The sequence below is a fragment of the Schistocerca gregaria genome, chromosome 10, assembly GCF_023897955.1.
Source record: "Schistocerca gregaria isolate iqSchGreg1 chromosome 10, iqSchGreg1.2, whole genome shotgun sequence".
Taxonomy (NCBI): Eukaryota; Metazoa; Arthropoda; class Insecta; order Orthoptera; family Acrididae; genus Schistocerca; species Schistocerca gregaria.
The window spans coordinates 83073216-83090342 of record NC_064929.1 but is presented as its reverse complement, the minus strand read 5'-3'; the positions used below and the strand labels follow the sequence as shown (position 1 = coordinate 83090342).

At 43.6% G+C, this 17127-nt stretch overlaps 1 protein-coding gene across 1 annotated transcript in view; it reads right to left on the bottom strand.

The window, feature by feature from the left end:
• LOC126293741 (uridine phosphorylase 1) overlaps window positions 1–17127 on the bottom strand; it is a 424249-nt gene that overhangs the window by 172875 nt on the left and 234247 nt on the right. The gene's annotated exons all lie outside the window — the stretch shown is intronic.

Genomic DNA, 17127 nt, shown 5'->3' with positions numbered 1-17127 from the left:
TCTACTCTTTTCTTGTCCAAACTAGTTATCGTCCATGTTTCACTTCCATACATGACTACACTCCATACAAATACTTCCAGACACAACTTCCTGACACTTAAACCTATACTCGATGTTAACAAATTTCTCTTCTTTAGAAATGCTTTCCTTGCCCTTGCCAGTCTACATTTTATATCCCCTCTACTTCGACCATCATAACTTATTTTGCTCCCCAAATAGCAAAACTCCTATACTACTCTAAATGTCTCATTTCCTAATCTAATTTCCTCAGCATCACCCGACTTAATTCGACTACATTCCATTATCCTCGTTTTGCTTTTGTTGATGTTCATCTTATATTGTTCTTTCAAGACACTATCCATTCTGTTCAATTGCTCTTCCAAGTCCTTAGCTGTCTCTGACAGAATTACAATGTCATCGGCGAACCTCAAAGCTTTTATTTCTTCTCCATGGATTTTAATACCTACTCCGGATTTTTCTTTTGTTTCCTTCACTGCTTGCTCAATATAGAGATTGAATAACGTCGGGGAGAGACTACAACCCAGTCTCACTCCCTTCCCAACCACTGCTTCCCTTTGATGTCCCACGACTCTTATAACTGCCATGTGGTTTCTGTACAATGAATGTCTGAAAGAACATACATGATACGTACGTATGTGCGCCTGATGACATATCGATCTTTCAGTGCAGATTACAGCTGGAAACATCGTCAGCTGTAAAATACACTACTGGCCATTAAAATTGCTACACCAAGAAGAAATGCAGGTGATGAACGGGTATTCACTGGACAAATATATTATACTAGAACTGACATGTGATTACTACTTTACCGAACTGGGATGCATAGATCCAGAGAAATGAGTACCCAGAAAAAACCACATCTGGCCGCAATAACGGCCTGGGCACTGAGTCAGACAGAGCTTGCATGGCGTGTGCAGGTACAGCTGTCCATGCAGCTTCAACACGATACCACAGTTCATCAAGAGTAGTGACTGGCGTATTGTGATGAGCCTGTTGCTCGGCCACCATTGATCAGACGTTTTCAATTTGTGAGCGATCTGGAGAATGTGCTGTCCAGGGCAGCAGTCGAACATTTTCTGTATCCAGAAAGGCCCATTCAGGATCTGCAACATTCGGCCGCGCAGTATCCTGCCGAAACGTAGGGTTTCGCAGGGATCGGATGAAGGGTAGAGCCACGGGTCGTAACACATCTGATATGTAAAGTCCACTGTTCAAAGTGCCGTCAATGTGAACAAGAGGTGACCGAGACGTGTAACCAATGGCACGCCATACCATCAAGCCGGGTGATACGCCAGTATGGCGATGACGAATACACGCTTCCAATGTGCGTTCACCGCGATGTCGCCAAACACGGATGAGAACATCATGATGTTGTAAACAGGACCTGGATTCATCCGAAACAATGACATTTTGGCATTCGTGCACCCAGGTTCGTTGTTGAGTACACCATCGCAGCGCTCCTGTCTGTGATGCAGCGTCGAGGATAACCGCAGCCACGGTCTCCGAGCTGATAGTCCGTGGTGCTGAAAACGTCGTCGAACTGTTCGTGCAGATGGTTGTTGTCTTGCAAACGCTCCCATCTGTTGACTCAGGGATCGAGACGTGGCTGCACGATCCGTTACAGCTATGCGGATAAGATGCCTGTCATCTCGACTGCTAGTGATACGAGGTCGTTGAGATCCAGCACGGCGTTCCGTATGACCCTCCTGAACCCACGGATTGCATATTCTGCTAACAGTCATTGGATCTCGTGCATTGCGAGCAGCAATGTCGCGATACGATAAACCGCAATAGGCTACAATCCGACCTTTACCATAGTCGGAAACGTGACGGCACGCATTTCTCCTGCTTACACGAGGCATCACAACATCGTTTCACCAGGCAACGACGGTCAGCTGCTGTTTGTGTATGAGAAATCGGTTGGAAATTTTCCTCATGTCAGCACGTTGTACGTGTCGCCACCGGCGCCAACCTTGTGTGAATGCTCTGAAGAGCTAATCATTTGCATATCACAGCATCTTCTTCCTGTCGGTTAAATTTCCCGTCTGTAGCACGTCATCTTCGTTGTGTAGCAATTTTAATGGCCACTAGTGTATCTAGGCTTAACAATCCAGAACGATCTTAAGTGGAATAACCATATAAAACAGATAGTGGGAAAAGCAGATACGACTCAGATTGATCGGAAAAATCTTAAGGAAATGTAACTCACCCACGAATGAAGTGGCTTATAAGGCGTTTAGTCGCCTGATTCTGGAGTGCTATTCATCTATTTGGGATCCCAATCAGGTAGGACTGATAGAGGAGATAGAGAATATCCGATGAAGAGCGGCGCGTTTCTTCTCGGGATCGTTTAGCTGGCTAGAGAGCGTTACGGAGATGCTAAACAAACTCCACGGGCACACATTACAAGAGAGGCGTTGTGCATCACGGAGAGGTTTACTATTTAAATTTCGGGACAGCACTTTTCAGAAGGAGTCGCACAACTTATTACTTCTCCCCATAGACATCTCACATATCGATGACGAGGAGATAATTCGAGAGATTAGAGAAAGTGCAGAGGCTTCTCGACAATCATTCTACCCAAGCACTATTCGCGAGTGGAACTGGTTGGAGGGATCATATAGAGGTACCTAAAGTACCCTCCTCCACACACCTGTTGGCTTGCGGAGTATGCTGTAGATGTAGATGAGATGTATCTGTACAATAGGGCAAGCCCGGCAAAGATGGACCACTCTTTTTTCTTGAGCATAAAGTTTGTATGTTTCTTTATCCTTTTTTGACATGTGGAAAGCATGTTCGTGTAGCGTGTCATCTAAACTTATGTACAATGTATTACTGCCACTAAAAATACAAGCATCACCGCTACATGGCGAATGGCAACTTTTCTCTTCACAATATTGTTAGATTCCATCATGGATTTTCCATTCTTCAAATAAATTACGATTTCTATTTGGAATATGTTGTAATAACTACAGAATAATATTATTAAACAATTCAAAAGGCTCTAAGCACTATGGGACTATCTGAGGTCATCAGTCCCCTAGATTTAGAACTACTTAAACCTAACTAACCTAAGGACATCACACACATCCATGCCCGAGGCAGGATTCGAACCTACGACCGTAACAGCAGTGCGCTTCCGGCTGAAGCGCCTAGAGCCGCTCGGCCACAGCGGCCGGCATTAAAGGGTTCAGCCCAGAAGAGCTTTATCAGTTTATTATAGAGCTTCACTGAACATCAGCTTTTCTAACAAACTGATTGTTTTGTTCAAACGTTTTGTAGGCCGTCACTTAGAAGTAGTCTGTTTCGAAGTGGTCATCTTGGAAGTTTTAGGTTTCGTAGGTGTGGTGTTGCAGATGGTTTTTGCTATTTGGAAAGCAACATAACTGGTGATAGTCGAAGTAGAGAGGATATAAAATGTAGACTGGCAATGGCAAGGAAAGCGTTTCTGAAGAAGAGAAATTTGTTAACATCGAGTATAGAACTAAGCGTCAGGAAGTCGTTTCTGAAAGTGTGGCCATGTATGGAAGTGAAACATGGACGATAAATAGTTTGGACAAGAAGAGAATAAAAGCTTTCGAAATGTGATGCTACAGAAGAATGCTGAAGATTGGATGGATAGATCACATAACTAATGAGGAGGTACTGAATAGAATTGGGGAGAAGAGACGTTTGTGGCACAGCTTGGTTAGAAGAAGGGATCGGTTGGTAGGACTTGTTCTGAGGCATCAAGGGATCACCAATTTAGTATTGGAGGGCAACGTCGAGGGCACAAATCGTTGAGGGAGACCAAGAGATGAATACACTAAGCAGATTCAGAAGGATGTAGGTTGCAGTAAGTACTGGGAGATAAAGAAGCTTGCACAGGATAGAGTAGCGTGCAGAGCTGCATCAAAGCGGTCTCTGGACTGAAGACCACAACAGCAACAACAAACAACAGCATCAGGTGTGGTGTCCGAAGTTTTGTCAGTGAAGGAATTTGATTTGTGCAGATGACTGTGCTCTGTTCATGTGCTAGAATTCATTTTTGATGAGTTTTGAAGTGTCTCGCTGGCCTTTGCGTGAGATTCTGTTGTTCAGTTTGTTGGCAGATGCGCATCTTTCGACAAGTGAGCATGATCTGGAAATACGGCAGTATTCGGTGGTATTATTCAACTTGACTTGAAGCCACATGTACCATTTAAAATGCTGAGTTGAGCAGTTGTAGAAACTGCAGGGGGTGAATTTTCATCGCTGGATTATTTGTCATAAAAGTACTGCAGAAGTTGTAAAAATAGCTTTAGAGTTTATCTGAAAAACGCGCGTCGCAGCGGCTGCTACCAGAGTGATGTATGTGGTGGTAGATTCATTACAATAATCCCTTGTTCCTCAGCCAACTCTTAATACCTTCAAACAGCTATTGTGAGACGTTTGTCTACCAAGTACAAGCAATACTGTACCAGCTGCTTTCCTATGCATGAAATGGGTTTCGAACCATTACCGAATTTGAAAAAATAAGTGTTAATGGGACCTTTTCAAAATGTAAATTATATTTAAAGTCTCACCTAAGCTAAATTTACGAGTAATTGTGGTGCATCACTCCCAAGTGACACGGTCCATCTTAGCGAACTCGGTGGTCATTTTACGTTAGTTTCATGTCTACAAATTTGTCATCGTTGCAATATAAAAGGCTGCATCGAACTGTGCAAAGTAAACCTTACGATTTAAATTACTTAACTAACAATGAAAAATTACCCCTTTCCAGAACTAACGCGAAAATAACAGCAACACGTTTGCACGACATTCGCTTACAAATATGTTTGCGAAGCCGGCCGTAATGGCCGTGCGGTTCTAGGCGCTACAATCTGGAACCGCGAGAGCGCTACGGTCGCAGGTTCGAATCCTGCCTCGGCATGGATGTGTGTGATGTCCTTAGGTTAGTTAGGTTTAAGTAGTTCTAAGTTTTAGGGGACTGATGACCTCAGAAGTGCTCGGAGCCATTTGAACCATTGAACAAATTGCGAGAGCTGCTCACTGGCGACGCATTTGCGGAATGTGCCTCTGGTCCGTTGTACAAAGTGGTCCAACTCCCTGGCCTCACCCTGTTGTTCGACGTCTCACGGCAACACAGTACGGCTGCGAGCGGAGAAGAGTCATAGAAGGGGGACACTACTCTATAGTAAGCGGCGAGTGGAGATTTGTGTAACAAACGGGCAAGGTGACTCCTCACCTAAGCGCACAACTTTAATTAGCATGTGTCGTTAACGCGAATATATTGTCAACAAGCAGGAACACCTACATCTGTAAGCTCCGTCGTCTGATGTTACTGATTCACGATATTTATTTTTGCTAATTCTCGTTATTGTGATTTTGTCAAGCTGGAAGTGATATCAGGTGTTCCGCAGGGAAGCGTCCTGGGACCTCTGCTGTTCCTGATCTATATAAATGAGGTGGGTGACAATCTGAGCAGTTCTCTTAGATTGTTCTCGTATGATGCTGTAATTTACCGTGTAGTAAGGCCATCCGAAGACCAGTATCAGTTGCAAAGCGATTTAGAAAAGATTGGTGTATGGTGTGGCAGGTGGCAGTTGACGCTAAATAACGAAAAGTGTGAGATGATCCACATGAGTTCCAAAAGAAATCCGTTGGAATTCGATTACTCGATAAATAGTACAATTCTCAAGGCTGTGAATTCAACTAAGTACCTGCGTATTAAAATTACGAACAACTTCAGTTGGAAAGACCACATAGATAATACTGTGGGGAAGGCGAGCCAAAGGTTGCGTTTCATTGGCAGGACACTTAGAAGATGCAACAAGTCCACTAAAGAGACAGCTTACACTACACTCGTTCGTCCTCTGTTAGAATATTGCTGCGCGGTGTGGGATCCTTACCAGGTGGGATTGACGGAGGACATCGAAATGGTACAAAAAAGGGGAGCTCGTTTTGTATTATCACGTAATAGGGGAGAGAGTGTGGCAGATATGATACGCGAGTTGGGATGGAAGTCAAAAGCAAAGACGTTTTTCGTCGCGGCGAGATCTATTTACGAAATTTCAGTCACCACCTTTCTCTTCCGAATGCGAAAATATTTTGTTGAGCCCAACCTTCATAGCTCGGAATGATCATCAAAATAAAATAAGAGAAATCAGAGCTCGAACAGAAAGGTTTAGGTGTTCGATTTTCCCGCGCGCTGTTCCGGAGTGGAATGGTAGAGAGATAGTATGATTGTGGTTCGATGAACCCTCTGCCAAGCACTTAAATGTGAATTGCACAGTAATCATGTAGATGCAGATGTAGACATTGTCACCGGGTCTGCTGGGTGTAATGGTGACGAAATTGCACTGCGTGAAACGTTATTTAGACGTACTGATACACATTACAGCACTTACTAACGGTTTGCTCAACTGCTGCAAGGTCTTTTGGACCCTGACATTTACATCGGAACTTCCAACGGCCGAGCCGGGCTCCTGACACATACCTGCCCAAGGAAATATTTACATACTGTTCAGGTACCGGTAATAGTCTTACCGTTTTCTCACAGTCTCCTTGACACGACCCCCCTCCCCTCCGTAGAGGATTGTCCAGAAAATATTGCCTCCTCGCTATTGGACAGCATTTGGTACTTCGTATTCTAGGAGCAGCCATTCAGTTTTCAACCCTGTACCCACAGGGGTGACAAGAGGCCTGCAACACCGATGGTGCACATACAAGAGTCTTGTACAGTATAGCTACTCATTTATTGTGCCAAATGCTGTTAGTTTCCTCGAGTTACTGCTGTTTACGTAATTTTTCGCTAATTAGTGAAGACCACTGGGCACGATTCGGTGGAACTGACAAGAGTCGCTATTATCAAGAAAAGGAGAAAGAATAAAACGTAATGATGGTTACAGCTATAACGTATGGGCTGCGAGAAATCGGCGAGGGTCTTAGAATTCTCTACTGTATCACTTGATCTTCTGTCACTTCTACTCACTCTGGCTTCTGTGCTGCCAGGAATAATGGTGCTGCCATTCGAGCCGCGGCACACGTTCGGCTTAGAGGACGGCAGATTATTATTACGCAATATTTACACTACTGGCCATTAAAATTGCTACACCAAGAAGAAATGCAGCTGATAAACGGGTATTCATTAGACAAATATATTATACTAGAACTGACATGTGATCGCATTTTCACGCAATTTGGGTGCATAGATCCTGAGAAATCAATACCCAGAACAACCACCTCTGGCCGTAATAACGGCCTTGGTACGCCTGGGCATTGAGACAGATAGAGCTTGGATGTCGTGTACAGGTACAGCTGCCCATGCAGCTTCAACACGATACCACAGTTCATCAAGAGTAGTGACTGGCCTATTCTGAGGAGCCAGTTGCTCGGCCACCATTGACCAGACGTTTTGAGTTGGTGAGAGATCTGGAGAATGTGCTGGCCAGGGTAGCAGTCGAACATTTTCTGTATCCAGAAAGGCCTGTACAGGACCTGCAACATGCGGTCGTGCATTATCCTGCTGAAATGTAGGGTTTCTGAGGGAAAAGTAGGGTAGAGCTACAGGTCGTAACACATCTGAAACGTAACGTCCACTGTTCAGAGTGCCGTAAAAGCGAACAAGAGGTGACCGAGACGTGTAACCAATGGCACCCCATACCATCACGCCGGGTGATACGCCAGTATGGCGATGACGAATACACGCTTCCAATGTGCCTTCACCGCGATGTCGCCAAACACGGATGCGACCATCGTGATGCTGTAAACACAACCTGGATTCATCCGAAAAAATGACGTTTTGCCATTCGTGCACCCAGGTTCGTCGTTGAGTACACCATCGCAGGCGCTCCTGTCTGTTATGCGGAGTCAGGGGTAACCGCACCTATGGTCTCCGAGCTGATAGTCCATGCTGCTGCAAACGTCGTCGAACTGTTCGTGCAGATGGTTGTTGTCTTGCAAACGTCCCCATCTGTTGACTCACGGACCGAGACGTGGCTGCACGATCCGTTACAGCCGTGCGGATAAGATGCCTGTCATCTCGACTGCTAGTGATACGAGGCCGTTGGGATCCAGCACGGCGTTCCGTATTACCATCCTGAACTCACCGATTCCATATTCCGGTAACAGTCATTATATTTCGACCAACGCGAGCAGCAATGCCGCAATACGATAAACCGCAATCGCAATAGGCTACAATCCGACCTTTATCAAAGTCGGAAGCGTGATGGTACGCATTTCTCCTCCTTACACGAGGCATCACAACATCGTTTCACCAGGCAACGCCGGTCAACTGCTGTTTGTGTATAATAATACACAAATAATTTGCATATCACAGCATCTTCTTCCTGTCGGTTAAATTGCGCGCCTGTAGCACGTCATCTTCGTGGTGTAGCAATTTTAAAGGCCAGCATTGTACTTTCGGAACGGCTACATAGTGAACAAGTCGGCGCGTGACGATGTGGGACTCTCATGTATTGCGAGTGAGTTGCATGACGTTCAAGACGCAAACAGAAATTGTGCAAACATTACCCGAATGAGACGGAAATCGATAGACGTGATGTACACTTATAGACAAATGATTATGCTTTTTGGAAAAACTGGATAATCTATTCCAGAGTCCATAGCTGTCCAGACCTTCTCCAGCGAACACACACATTTCAAGTTCTTTCGTTATTTGTTCGTCATTCTTAAGCAGAACAGCCCTGAGATCGATTTACCGAACATTAATTTCAGTTTTTACGTTTGAAGACAATTCTGTTCCAGTCAACGAGATTCCAAGCCGAAGACGTGTCCTGAGAGGTCCGGAATAGCGGTGGATTACCAACATGATTGTCGCCCGCTACACGATCTGACAACCAAGAGCGATTAGTCCACGGTGCCACTTTATTTCGTAGTAGGACCCATTTCGGTGTCACCCTCACAGCACAGCGATACTTCGACGATATTCTACGCTTCGTTTCATTGCTCTTCATTGCAAGCCGTCCTGGGTTTACCTTTCAGGAAAATAATGCCTGCCCACACACGGCGAAGAAGTTTGGAGTATTGTGGGCGGGGCCTTACAACCATGTCGGAAATTTGACGATCTTACGCGCTAGTTTCACAGAATGTGGCATGATATCCTCTAGGACGATATACAAAAACTCTGTCGATCAATGTCAAGCCGAGTAACTGCTTCCATAGGAGCCAGAGATGCATAAATCATCCACTTTTTTGAAATTGCAGTCTTTTTTGTCTTAGAGTGTATTTGAATGGACCAGGGGCTTTTTCGTAGCAGCATAAAATCGTAATTCAAGGCGAGAACTAATTCAAAATGAAACGAGTGTACTGCATGATTTATAGTACACATGCTCTATTTAGTGTGTATTGATCTACTATAATAACTGTTACTGGAGGGAAAAAACTATTGTTCTGATTGAAATCTGACATGATCCCATGTGTGTACTGGGGTAACTGTTCCAAGAAAATTAAACTTATGCGCTCGCTCGACAGCTAACTTGATCTTATTTGTCAATTCTGAGGTACAGGTAAAATAAACGTTTCTTTTACTGTCATGACACCGTGATCTTCAGTTTCTTCTGCTATTGCGAACAACTATGTATCCGGCGTTTCTTGAACAGTCACAAACATAACTTCAAGTTCCGTATTGTGCTTTCCACTGTGATACCCATGAGAAATACTTGAACGTCATTCACGAAACTGTATGAAAACATTAAGGGAAAAAAGGCTCGTGTAATTGTATCATTACTGAAATGCATTGTCAATTTATTTTCCGAGTTGTGAGTCAAATACTCCATGTTATCATGCATCTTCTAGATGCGAAAAGAATTCCGAGTAGTTTTCTGTTTCAACATGAGGAGGATTTCATTTCACTATTTCTTGCCACAGTTACGAGTCTTTTTCCAACCTGCTCTTGCACCGTGATAATGAACGTTTCATTGTGCTGTCACTTAAGCAGAACATAATATTGTAATATCTAGGTTGTATTTATTTCGTAATACTTGGATTGTTTCATTCCCATGTTGATACAGTAAGTTTTCATATACTTCAGCAGTTCTTCCGTCATTAATAAGGAGAACCGCCCTGAGATCGATTGACCGAACATTTCTTTTAGTTTTTACGTACATCTTTTACGTAAGAATTTTGTTAGGTTGATCGGTCAACTGTCACTGGACAATGGCGTCGTCAGGTACTTCATTGACTTGATATCACTGACCCACGAGACAATACAGACGGTCCATTTCCATTTGACAGTTTCTTTTATCTAAAAATTTTGATCTGGTTCATGGTCATTGGAGGTTTCTCTTTCTTGTCACGGTGTTATGGTTATAAGAAAGTTCTTAAGGTTGATGTCCCCTTACTGTGGCGACTTACTGAGATAACTTTTATTTAAAACGTATCAGTCATTACATAAGAAAGAGAAAGGGCTTCACAGCCCACAACATGCTCTCTTTCCATTTATTTCTTCAGTTCTTCGTGGAAATTCCTGGACCGAATTGATTTTCTCTCGGTCACGGCAGGAACTGACGTGCATTGCGCAATACAGCCCTTACGCGGTATATTGAACGAGCTTCAATATTTTCAAAACCCTGCGGTTTTCTTCAGCGTGTTGCACAAACCGTCAATACTGATCTCAATCGGTCAGTATTATTGCACAGTAAACATTGTTGTGCAATAAATATTAAGCGTTTGAGGGGGCCCTTTAGTTCGCGTGGAAGATCATGGATATGAACACCTCACCTTGCTCGTGAAATGCCCGTTTCAAATAATTTAGCATGCAGAATAGTGGTGGGGCAGAAGTAGCATTCCTGTCGTAAAGCAAGGAGGCCAATTGATTTTGAATGTAGAGATCAGTTCTGCCACTGGGTTAGGCAACACAGGATTTCAATGCCAAACTTAATGCAGTCTGGATCGTTCAAAGATGAGGTCTCTTCCATCTACATCTACATCTACATACATACTCCGCAATCTACCATACTGTGCGTGGCGGAGGGTACCTCGTACCACAACTAGCATCTTCTCTCACTGTTCCACTGCCAAACAGAACGAGGGAAACATGACTGCCTATATGCCTCTGTAGGAGCACTAATCTCTCTTATCTTATCTTTGTGGTCTTTCCGCGAAATGTAAATTGACGGCAGTAAAATTGTACTGCAGTCAGCCTCAAATGCTGGTTCTCTAAATTTCCTCAGTAGCGATTCACGAAAAGAACGCCTCCTTTCCTCTAGAGACTCCCACCCGAGTTTCTGAAGCATTTCCGTAACACTCGCATGATGATCAAACCTACCAGTAACAAATCTAGCAGCCCGCCTCTGAATTGCTTCGATGTCTTCCCTCAATCCGACCCGATAGGGATCGCAAACGCTCGAGCAGTACTCAAGAATAAGACGTATTAGCGTTTTATAAGCGGTCTCCTTTACAGATGAACCGCATCTTCCCAAAATTCTACCAATGAACCGAAGACGGCTATCCGCCTTCCCCACAACTGCCATTACATGCTTGTCCCACTTCATATCGCTCTGCAATGTTACGCCCAAATATTTAATCGACGTGACTGTGTCAAGATCTACACTACTAATGGAGTATCCAAACATTACGGGATTCTTTTTCCTATTCATCTACATTAATTTACATTTTATTATCTATATTTAGAGTTAGCTGCCATTCTTTACACCAATCACAAATCCTGTCCAAGTCATCTTGTATCCTCCTACAGTCACTCAACGACGACACCTTCCCGTACACCACAGCATCATCAGCAAACAGACGCACATTGCTATCCACCCTATCCAAAAGATCATTTATGTAGATAGAAAACAACAGCGGACCTACCACACTTCCCTGGGGCACTCCTGATGATACCCCCACCTCCGATGAACACTCACCATCGAGGACAACGCAGTGGCTTCCTCAAGAGCAGGATCACGCAGTAGTTGAGACACTTGAGTCGTATTCGGCAACGATATCCTTCCAGACATCCAAAATTTTTATCACCTTGACCCGAAAGATTCTCTTTCCCGATCGGAGCTTGTGTTCCGTTTCTGATGAACTCATCGTCATCACGACGTTCAACTCTTAATATTCCTCCCTTCCGTCAACAGACGCAATAGCCGTGTGTGAAAATTCATACCACCATGCTTGTCTGAGATGGTCAGTAACAGTTGTTTATCAACTCGTTGGGTTAAATGGTAAAAGATCAAGTACTAGGGCCGTATATGTAGATACCTCGACTAGAATATGCGCTTTCCTTAGAGTTTATTCGAGGTGTCCCCTATGAGTTGAAGACGGTAGCTCTTGTTGTCCGCGATATAGTGTGCGTTCCACACGACGATGCAGCGGCCCACTTCGCTATTAGCGTCCTAAGCACTACAACACCGGCGCCCTAGCCACTGGATTGGAGATATTGACCCATGGGAGGCGCTATCGCCGAATATCATTCACGTGGATTACTTCCCTACAATGTAGCACGGAGTCGTCGGTTCTGGAAACCCGATAGAAAATGAATGAGAACTTGTTGCGTCTCCCACATTGTTTGCATGGGATGTTCCGAAACTAGTCGCTGAAATTCTTGCAGGATGTAGAGAACATGAAAACAAATATATTTCTGTAAGGAAGATACCATCTCTGATATCAGCTTGTAATGTTAGGGAACATTTTGTTAATGATGCTGACGCTACGGCCGCAGGTTCGAATCCTGCCTCGGGCATGGATGTGTGTCATGTTCTTAGGCTAGTTAGGTTTACGTAATTATGAGTTGTAGGGGACTGATGACCTCAGATGTTAAGTCCCATAGTGCTCAGAGCCATTTGAACCATTTTTGATGCTGACGTTATTGTGTGAGTGGGAATGTGTGCTGACATTCAAACATCCACAGTTCGCATGTTTGGGCACGTGTGAATCCACGATGTACTAGACCCTGTGCTCATCAAGAGGGATTCGGTGTTAATCTGCAGGCCAGCTCTCCCAGTGGTAGGCTGAATGGCCCGTTCGTTCTTCCGCCTCAGCGGACGAAGATATCTCATCTTCGTGGAATATGTTTTGCTAGAACCGCTGGAGGATGTACCTCTGAATGCTAGGTAAAGGATGTACTTCCAGGACGATGGGGCGCCAGCCCATTTCATCATTGCTCTGACGGGTCGTACGAGAGCCATTGTCGGGGATCAATGGATCGCCCGACGCGGCCCTGTACTCTGGCCAGCCAGGTCACCTGACCTCACGTGGCTGGATTTCTTCCTCTGGGGACGTATCAGCCAGCTGGCGACTATCCCCATGGTGTTATCAGATATTCAATAACTTTATTAGTGTAAAGTTTAGTATCTGACTGTAAATTATACAAGTAACACCCAGCGACGAATTTCCTAAATCTAAACGTTTCATCCGACTTGGTCGATCGACGTGTCTTTAGAAAGCTATTAGTGTAAACCTAAATTTTTATGAATCACAGGCATGTAACTTGAATAGTACATGAGTTATTGGAGGTCAAAGTGGTCGATTACTATTGATCACACAGGCCATAAGCACTCCACAGTTACGAAAAAACGGTAGCAGTATGCTTATAAATATATTTATTGGTCTATGTCTTTGTTTATATCCGATACATACTATTCATGAGGAAACTGGTCAAATATATCCTGTGTTTTAGAGAGCACAGAGACATTAGGCTACTGGCCTACTTTTGTTTCTATTACTTTGATATATGTTTATTTAATTTGTTTATGTATTTAATAATGTGTGGTAGAGCATGTTTATGGCCCAGCCATTTAATTTCAGTTTATTTAAATGTAAATCCAGTATTTCGTATGTGTTTCAATATGTTTGTGAGTATGCGTTGGCTTGGAGACGTGGCGGGAGTGCTCTATCCAGTCACAGCGCTAGTTACTACAGTAGGTGACTACCGAAGTCAATGGGTAGACTGGAGGGAAGTGGGGGAGGAGCATCGGATCACACAGGACACGGGCGAGTGCTGGAACAGACGGTTGCAGGAAATATTTGGAGACTGTTGCGCTATTTGCGCGTGGTCGCGGAGATACAAATATTTCGTAGTGCCGACTTCTGCACTATTGAGATTTCCACGCCTTTTGCAGTGAAGGCGTAATAAGCGTTTAGAAGTGAATATCTCGTGAGCTATGTCGTTGTTCATAACTAATTACGTCAAGTAAGAATCTATTGTTTCCCTGTTACTCAACTTATATTTTATTTAGTTGCTGGACCATCGACACCAATAAGTGTTTTGCAGCAATAAACGGCTTTCTTATAAGTACGAGGGTCGGTCAAAAAGTAATGCCTCCCATTTTTTTTCTACTTAAAAAAATTAAGTTAAGTGAAAAATTTGAATTTGGCGCCATTCCTCAAACCTTCTGCAATCCACTGCAGTAGTAACTTTCTGTGTCAACAGGTGGCAGCACAGCAGAAGTTTGTAAGATGGCCGACATCGATGTTCGTTTGAGACAGCGTTGTGTGATTGAATTCTTGAATGCAGAAGGTGAAACGCCCATACGCATTCATGAAAGACTGAAGAAGGTGTATGGTGTTGTGACAGTGGATGTCAGCACTGTTAGACGATGGGTTCGTCGTTGTAAGGAAGCTGAAGGGCAAACACCGTTGACTGACGAAAAGCGGAGCGGCAGGCCGGTGAGTGCAGTGACTCCACACAACATTCAGCAAGTTGATGACATCATTCGTGGTGACCGTCGGGTGACTGCAGATGAAGTGTGTCGCATTATTTCTCTTAGTAAAGGCAGTGTGATCACGATTATTAAACAATTGGGGTACTCAAAAGTTTGTGCACGGTGGGTTCCAAGAATGTTAACCGATCAGAATAAAGAGGCAAGGAAAACAAATAGCCTCCCAACACTTGCAGCGCTTCCGTTTGGAGGGAGATGAGTTTCTGAAAAAAATTGTGACCGGGGACGAAACATGGGTGCATTTTTTTGAACCCGAATCAAAGAGGCAGTCAATGAGTGGCGTCACACAAGCTCGCCGAGGAAGAAAAAATTCAAAACGGTGCGATCGGCAGGGAAAGTTATGGCAACAGTTTTCTGGGATACAGAGGGTGTGATTCTGGTTGATTTTTTGGAGCAGGGATGCACAATAAATTCTGTTCAATACGTCACAACCCTCAAAAAACTTAAAGCACGTCTTCAGCGAGTTCGCCCAACAAAATCAATGGCAGATGTTCTTCTTTTGCATGACAATGCAAGACCACACACCAGTCGTCACACCTCTGACGAAATTGTCAAAATTGGATGGGAAGTTTTGCCTCATCCCCCATACAGCCCTGACCTTGCACCATCAGACTTCCATCTGTTCGGGCCACTAAAAGAAGCTCATCGTGGGATTCATTTTGAAGATGAGGAGGCCGTCAAAACATCCGTACGTCAATGGCTTAGGAAGCAGAGCTGTGATTTTTACCGTGCTGGGATACATGCCCTTGTTCAAAGATGGACCAAAACTGTAGAGATGGGCGGAGATTACATTGAAAAATGACAAAATGATCCTCAATGTTGTGGTTTTCAACCTATGTAATTGCATTTAAATTTCCTGACAATTAAACGTAGAAAAAAAATAGGAGGCATTACTTTTTGACTGACCCTCGTACTTCTGCTATCGTACCCATCATTTCAACTCGTTAAAAATAGTACCTGCAAATTTTACGTAATTGCAATCTTTCATTCGCAATTGCCCAGTGATAGGAACCTTCGCCTATTCGATTCATGTCTGTCTATATTCATATTGTATTCTGTAGACTGGGCAGTATTTGGCTTGTAATGCGGCAACTACGAATCCCAGCCCCTAGACAACGAAACCAGCCAAAGCTTTTAATATTTCAACTCTGAGCCTGAGGGTATGTAGTTGAGGGCCACCTTTTTTTATTATTTGAAAGCCTGCAAGGTCATTCGAACGTTTATGAGCTTTCCAAATTTTCTAATGTATTACAGGATGTTACATTCTTAAATTTTTCGTAATTACTTTTGAAATCTAATGTAATATTAATCTGATGAAGGAGAACTACTATGTTAGTCGTTAACAGTCTGATTAGCTGTTGTGTGAAATCAGTTTGCTGGTTTGATTAAAGTTGATCAAGGTTACTACATCACATTCACACCAAGGATTACCTGGAACGTGTATTCGGTGAAAAGTTATTAGACCCCATGTAAATTTTGGAGCTTGTAAACTTTTAATTCCCTTTAATTTTGTGAAACCAGGTCATCGAGGGAACTATTAGCTGTACTTGTCCATAATACTTTCCTTCTCTGCATGTCGCCGGTTCATAGTCGTCTTCCCATGGACTCCTAGCTCTTCTTTATGGCGTAGTCTTCAGATCTGATGGCGGTATTAAGACGTTTCAGAAAGAGCAGTTTCAAACGACAGTCTTTATTTTTAATGTTAGCGTGTCCCTAAACACTTAAATTTTACTTTCTTCCCCGGACTTTAATTTCCTTGGTGGCTTTCATAATGTCCTCTACCAGTGGATGGGTTCTCCCGCGAACGGCAGATGTCCACATGCTTGCAGCAAGCTTTTACACTCCATTAAAATCGAAATGCTTTTTGTTCTGAGGTTCTGCAAGTAACGTAAATCTGCTAGTATAGATGGGGCTTCTCACTGGGAAGCGAAATCACTCCTTTTAACCTGTGCCTGGACAACGACGTTGTTTCGTTACAGTTCGGAATTAGGTTATGGTTGCGTTTTTCGGAGATAAAGTAACATTTCCTTTAAATTTATGAATCACTGCTCAATATAATAGGAATATTTGTGAAAATGCTAAAAATTTCTAGGCGTAGTTGTAATATCTGACGTGAGGTCTTCAACAGTTGCTATGACTTCCTGTCCTGTAGGAATCACACTCTAGCCATCTTATCGCTGTCTCCTTGGTTCAAAGTTCAAATTTATGACATTCTATCGATATATACTAACCAGTCTACTAGCTTTATTAACTCGTTTAATGAATGCATTTTTAATATCGTCTGTAACACTAACCTTTCGTGCGTCTCACGAACTCCTTGTCAGTAGCTGTATTCGTGTTTCGTCTTGCTTTCGTATTGTTCACGACCCTCGACCGCATGTCAAAACAGGTGTAGCCGTTCCATTACACATTTTTTCGCTTATTTACGCGGTTTGTTGCCTTCTGTTTTTTATATTGC